Below are 6,718 nucleotides of genomic sequence, written 5' to 3'. Positions count from 1 at the left end.
TGAGAATAGGTTGAGGCCGTTTCGACCCCAATGCCTCTAATCATTCGCTTTACCGGATGAAACTCGTATGCTATGAGCGCCAGCTATCCTGAGGGAAACTTCGGAGGGAACCAGCTACTAGATGGTTCGATTAGTCTTTCGCCCCTATACCCAGTTCCGACGATCGATTTGCACGTCAGAATCGCTACGGACCTCCATCAGGGTTTCCCCTGACTTCGTCCTGACCAGGCATAGTTCACCATCTTTCGGGTCCCAGCGTGTACGCTCTTGGTGCGCCTCTTCTCGCAATGAGAACGAGACGCCCCGGGAGTGCGGGGCGGCAGCCGTAACGACCGCCCATCCTCCCTTGGTCCGCGCAAGGCGGACCTTCACTTTCATTGCGCCTTTAGGTTTAGTTAAATCCCAATGACTCGCGCACATGCTAGACTCCTTGGTCCGTGTTTCAAGACGGGTCCTGAAAGTACCCAAAGCTATAGCGTCGCAGATCGGCGTTTCAACGAGGTCTGTCCGAGAACACCTCAGCGAACAGCCACCCGGGGACGGGACCGGCACCAGGTCCGATCACCATCACGACGGGCGCGCTTGCCGAAGGTCGGACGCTAACTGTGTAGCGGCCCCGCGCCATCTGTATACCGTCGAGCGAGCCGATCGGGAAACACCACGGGTTCATTCGGCGAACGGCGAACCGTCCGAACGAGCTCCACCGCGGGCCTTAGACCGGCACTCAACGGATCGCGACGTCCTACAGGGGGAGAAGTGCACGCGTTCGACGGCAGATCGACAAAACGAAAGGTGCAAACGACGCGTACGCCATCTGTCACACGATCGTCCAGCGCCGCCATCGAGTCACGCTGAATCTCCCCTTTCGACCTTTCGGGTTTCTCAGGTTTACCCCTGAACGGTTTCACGTACTATTGAACTCTCTCTTCAAAGTTCTTTTCAACTTTCCCTCACGGTACTTGTTCGCTATCGGTCTCGTGGTCATATTTAGCCTTAGATGGAGTTTACCACCCACTTAGGGCTGCACTCTCAAGCAACCCGACTCTGAGGAGAGATCCTCCCGTTATCGGCAGCGGTCGCTACGGGCCTGGCACCCTCTATGGGCTGTGGCCCCGTTCAAGATGGACTTGGACGCGCCGCACGATCTCGGGATGACGGATCCTCCCTAACACCACATTTCCCGGCGTCCGGTTTCGGCCGCGGGATTCGGTGCTGGGCTTCTCCCTGTTCGCTCGCCGCTACTGAGGGAATCCTAGTTAGTTTCTTTTCCTCCGCTTAGTAATATGCTTAAATTCAGCGGGTAGTCTCACCTGCTCTGAGGTCGCATATGAAAAATAAAAATTTTTCATTCGGTCATTTCGACGATCACGACACGTCTCCCATTCCTTGCTATACGTGTTCGTCATTTTTCTTTTTAAAAAATGGCTAAGTTTACAGAAACGCTTACGATCTGACGTCTGTCGCGATTTGCATTACACGTCTCGGACACGACGACCGTCTATAACGTTCTCAACCTTAAAACGCCATTTTTTTTTTTAAATGACGACATGTTGAAGAAATAGGACGTGCTACGCCGAAAGACCAGCCAACAACTACAACAAGTAGTAGTTGGTCGCTTTCGCGTCTTAAGATGTCGCGCAAATTTACTCGCTGCACGAGAAACGCACACAAACACACGATTCTACGACACACCACGCAAGAACATGTGCCGACGTAAACACTTTCGTATTTATGATTCGCAAGGTGGACGTCCGACGGACTTTGTAAAAAAAAAATACAAAGCATACCCGTCCCGTCCTTTTTGACGAAAAAACACGCTCGAGTAAACGTCTCGGCACACGTTCGAGGCGTGCGTCGTTATATCGTGACGTAAGTGACGATCACGTACATTAATGAGTACCTATTCGACGCGTCGCAACACATCCAACACGCTCCGACGTTTTCGTCCGAAAACGAAAACCGAGCAGTCTTTGAAATTGACACGACCCTCAGCCAGGAGTGGTCCGGGAACATTATATCCGAGGACCGCAATGTGCGTTCGAAATGTCGATGTTCATGTGTCCTGCAGTTCACAAGTTGACGCGCAATTAGCTGCGTTCTTCATCGACCCACGAGCCAAGTGATCCACCGTTCAGGGTAATCTTTTTAAAATTTAAACGCTCGTTCCACAAGAACCCCGATCATGCCGATCGTCCAGCTGTCTATACACGTCTTGCAAAAATTTTTGCGTACGTGCGTACATCCGAAACGAAAATGATCTTCGTGGTTCCGAAACGTGCCACGTCTAAAATTTCGGTGTTGTGGTATGGATATTTATGATTCTCGCTCTTAATTGTCTTTCGTCCGTACTTTCTCGTCTGAAAGGGAACGCGATCGTCGGTCTCAGTTTTACGCGTACGAAAAAATTAAAAAAAATATTAACCCAAACACAAATTTGTATCCGCGCACCGAAAAAGAAGCACTTTTCTTTTTCACGCGGTCTCCGCTTTTACACGCAAAGTACGAGCATGTATGTGTGAAGATGGGACATGTTCGATACGATTTTAATTAGGAATTTGCCAATTTCCTTTTTCTCAGCAATAATTTTAATAAATAATGCTGCTTTCTCTCATAAACTACATTTTCGGTAGTTTTCCTTTATTGTGTCTTTCATTTAGTGTGCGTGTGTCAAGCACTTTAAAAAGTGTGACGAAGAGACGGTTTTTGATCGATCGGAATCAACACATCATTACATCATCGTACTCGTTATGAAAAAGCGAATTAGTATCCGCCGTAAGCGAAAAGAGATTTTCGCGGGCGGTCTTTGTGTTCGTGTTTCAATTTTCTTTCTATATTTTTTCGTCGCCAAACCGAAGACAGATCGTGAATTTTGACGAAAAAATCTATAGACGTGCCAGACTGAGCGTCTAACATAAAATCCTCAAGTTTACCGTTCTATATCGTGACTTAATGACGATTGACGGTGTATATAATTTTGAAATGGTGCAGTCGTACGCTCCGTAAAGAGAATTTTACCGTTTCTAACGAAATCACTTTACCACATCTACCAAAAACATTAAAAAAGCAAGGTGTGATGTGTGTGTGATCGCTCGTTTAACGGCGCTTTCAAAAAACTCTTTGAAGCGTCTAACGACGAACATCATTCACGCGAATCGTAAAATCGGGAGCGTTTCTCGCCGGTCCCGTAGCCGGGCGTAAATCATTTAAAACCCACGGAGTCGTAACCTAATTCGACACCTGCGATTTTCTTCTTTCTCGACTACTCTGCTACATCCTCTCCGTGTGTCCGAAAAAAGAGGACTTCTAACGTCTTTCGACTTTCGCGGTGGAGTTCACAACTTTCCGCGATCCGGTCGAAAAACCGAAAGCGTCCCTCCTTTTTTCCATCATTGGAAAAGATCGAGAGATAGTACAAAAAAAATCAAAAAATCTAGGTACCCGAAGAAACAGCCGTATGCCCGAGCGAATTCGGTTTTTCTCGTTCAAAAAAGGTGAGAAAACTCGATCGCAAGGACCGGCGCTGCGGGCCAGCGTAACGCTATTGTTTTTCCGAATATGTACGATTCGTAGTTCAAAACGTCGTACACACGGTGTTTCAAAAAGAAACAAGCAACGGCACGACAAAAGATCGTGCCGTCGACTCCATGTCATCGACGACGGTGTTGTAAAAACATAAAGTGTACATCGACACGATCAAATAAAAATGCATAATAATAAATTATACATATGTCAAAATTCGTGTGTACGAGGACACGTTAATGATCCTTCCGCAGGTTCACCTACGGAAACCTTGTTACGACTTTTACTTCCTCTAAATGATCAAGTTTGGTCATCTTCCCAGCGACATCGACGACGTCGAAACGCCATCGCGTACCGGTCCGAAGACCTCACTAAATCATTCAATCGGTAGTAGCGACGGGCGGTGTGTACAAAGGGCAGGGACGTAATCAACGCGAGCTTATGACTCACGCTTACTGGGAATTCCTCGTTCATGGGGAACAATTGCAAGCCCCAATCCCTAGCACGAAGGAGGTTCAGCGGGTTACCCGGACCGCTCGGTCAGGGAGGACACGCTGATTCCTTCAGTGTAGCGCGCGTGCGGCCCAGAACATCTAAGGGCATCACAGACCTGTTATTGCTCAATCTCGTGCGGCTAGAAGCCGCCTGTCCCTCTAAGAAGAATTGTTTGTACGCCGACAGTAAAAACCGCGCACGACCACCGGGCGAACCCAGGATCGACGGGCCTTTGGGATGTCGAAATACGCCTATTTAGCAGGCTAGAGTCTCGTTCGTTATCGGAATTAACCAGACAAATCGCTCCACCAACTAAGAACGGCCATGCACCACCACCCACCGAATCAAGAAAGAGCTCTCAATCTGTCAATCCTTCCGGTGTCCGGGCCTGGTGAGGTTTCCCGTGTTGAGTCAAATTAAGCCGCAGGCTCCACTCCTGGTGGTGCCCTTCCGTCAATTCCTTTAAGTTTCAGCTTTGCAACCATACTTCCCCCGGAACCCAAAAGCTTTGGTTTCCCGGAAGCTGCCCGCCGAGTCATCGGAAGAACGTCGGCGGATCGCTAGCTGGCATCGTTTATGGTTAGAACTAGGGCGGTATCTGATCGCCTTCGAACCTCTAACTTTCGTTCTTGATCAATGAAAGCGTTTTTGGCAAATGCTTTCGCTTCTGTCCGTCTTGCGACGATCCAAGAATTTCACCTCTAACGTCGCAATACGAATGCCCCCATCCGTTCCTATTAATCATTACCTCGGGGTTCCGAAAACCAACAAAATAGAACCGAGGTCCTATTCCATTATTCCATGCACACAGTATTCAGGCGAAGTTTTAGCCTGCTTTAAGCACTCTAATTTGTTCAAAGTAAACGTGCCGGCCCACCTCGACACTCAATGAAGAGCACCGCGGCGGGATTGAGTTGGGCCGCCCTCTCGAGCTAAGCCCACCGGCAGGACGTCCCGCGGCACGCCAGTTGACACCGCGAACGATGAACCGGCGGCGCGGGACACAGATTCGACTACGAGCTTTTTAACCGCAACAACTTTAATATACGCTATTGGAGCTGGAATTACCGCGGCTGCTGGCACCAGACTTGCCCTCCAATTGATCCTCGTTAAAGGGTTTAGAGTGTACTCATTCCGATTACGGGGCCTCGGATGAGTCCCGTATCGTTATTTTTCGTCACTACCTCCCCGTGCCGGGAGTGGGTAATTTGCGCGCCTGCTGCCTTCCTTGGATGTGGTAGCCGTTTCTCAGGCTCCCTCTCCGGAATCGAACCCTGATTCCCCGTTACCCGTTACAACCATGGTAGGCGCAGAACCTACCATCGACAGTTGATAAGGCAGACATTTGAAAGATGCGTCGCCGGTGCGAGACCGTGCGATCAGCGTAAAGTTATTCAGAGTCACCAAGTTGTACGATGACGGAGACCGCCACCGATTGGTTTTGATCTAATAAAAGCGCTCCTTCCGTTTCCGGTTGGAGCTCTGTTTGCATGTATTAGCTCTAGAATTACCACAGTTATCCAAGTAAATGTGGGTACGATCTAAGGAACCATAACTGATTTAATGAGCCTTTCGCGGTTTCACCTTAATTTGGCTTGTACTGAGACATGCATGGCTTAATCTTTGAGACAAGCATATGACTACTGGCAGGATCAACCAGGGAACTGCGTTCTTGTTTTAAAATAAGAGAGTTTTAGTCTTTCTTTCCTTCTAGTCATATAAGCTACAATAATCGTAGAATTTCGGAAAGACACCTGCTGCTCTTATAAAAAACTGAACACTTTCCTATTATTGTTTTGAAGAAAGTGTGCGTGTCTGCGAAACGAAAACCTCGTAAGAAGAGACGTAACGCCACGCGATCTTTCTGGATGGAAAATTTTTCGACATTTTTTTCACATCATCCTTGATTGAATCTCCTGCAACAATTTTATTCTTATTCATCCGTTCTAAGTTGTCGTCGTCGTCGAAATAAATAATTTGTACACACTTCGGGGTACACGTTTGTCAAAATTCATGAAATGCAACGTAACATTTTTACTTTAATAAATTTTTACAGTGCATTCAGATCGACTAAACGAACAACGACGGATGAATTGATTTATGGATTTTTATTTGTTGCGACTCATCGGAGGAGAGAGTGAAGAAAAAATAATCCAATATCATGGTTACGGAATAATTTTCTATGACTTTTTCATCCTTGTTTGAATCTTGCAACAATTAATTTTATTCATCCGTTCTAAGTTGTCGTCGTCGTCGAAATAAATAATTTGTACACATTTCGGTACACGTTTGTCAAAATTCATGAAATGCAAACGTAACATTTTACTTTAATAAATTTTTACAGTGCATTCAGATCGACTAAACGAACAACGACGGATGGATTACTTATTTTTGTTGCGACTCATCGGACGAAAAGTAGAAACATAATCCTCCATTGTAATATAGTTTTTACGGAAAATTTTTCTTTTATTTTATATCCTTGATTGAATGCTGCATTTTATCCGTCTTTTTTTCGTCAAAAACAGAGATCAATGCGATTCATCGGACGAAGAAATAATTTCCCAGTTCAAAATTTAGAGATTTTTGGGCACATCGACTTGAAATTTTATCGTAAAGAAAAAATATCGTCGTCGACAAGCAAAAGTTCAAACATTCTCCATACTCTTCGCTAGATTGAAAGCGACGGTTTATTGTGAGATTTCTC

The 6,718-nt window shown here is 46.5% G+C and overlaps 2 non-coding genes and 1 pseudogene across 2 annotated transcripts; all 3 read right to left on the bottom strand.

The window, feature by feature from the left end:
• LOC148165229 (large subunit ribosomal RNA) lies at positions 1 to 1,324 on the bottom strand (annotated as a pseudogene; the record flags this gene model as incomplete).
• Positions 1,325 to 1,982: 658 nt separating this feature from the next.
• On the bottom strand, positions 1,983 to 2,139 carry LOC148165228 (5.8S ribosomal RNA). The gene has a single exon (XR_015771657.1). It is a non-coding gene; the product is annotated as a 5.8S ribosomal RNA (ribosomal RNA).
• A 1,617-nt stretch (positions 2,140 to 3,756) lies between these two features.
• Positions 3,757 to 5,677, bottom strand: LOC148165227 (small subunit ribosomal RNA). The gene has a single exon (XR_015771658.1). It is a non-coding gene; the product is annotated as a small subunit ribosomal RNA (ribosomal RNA).
• Positions 5,678 to 6,718: the final 1,041 nt, after the last annotated feature.

This window comes from Gnatocerus cornutus, unplaced genomic scaffold (assembly GCF_029298725.1).
Source record: "Gnatocerus cornutus isolate USDA-ARS CGAHR unplaced genomic scaffold, icGnaCorn1.1 ctg00000472.1, whole genome shotgun sequence".
Taxonomy (NCBI): domain Eukaryota; kingdom Metazoa; phylum Arthropoda; class Insecta; order Coleoptera; family Tenebrionidae; genus Gnatocerus; species Gnatocerus cornutus.
Note: the sequence above shows the minus strand (reverse complement) of the source record. Positions and strands in the feature narration are given on the sequence as shown.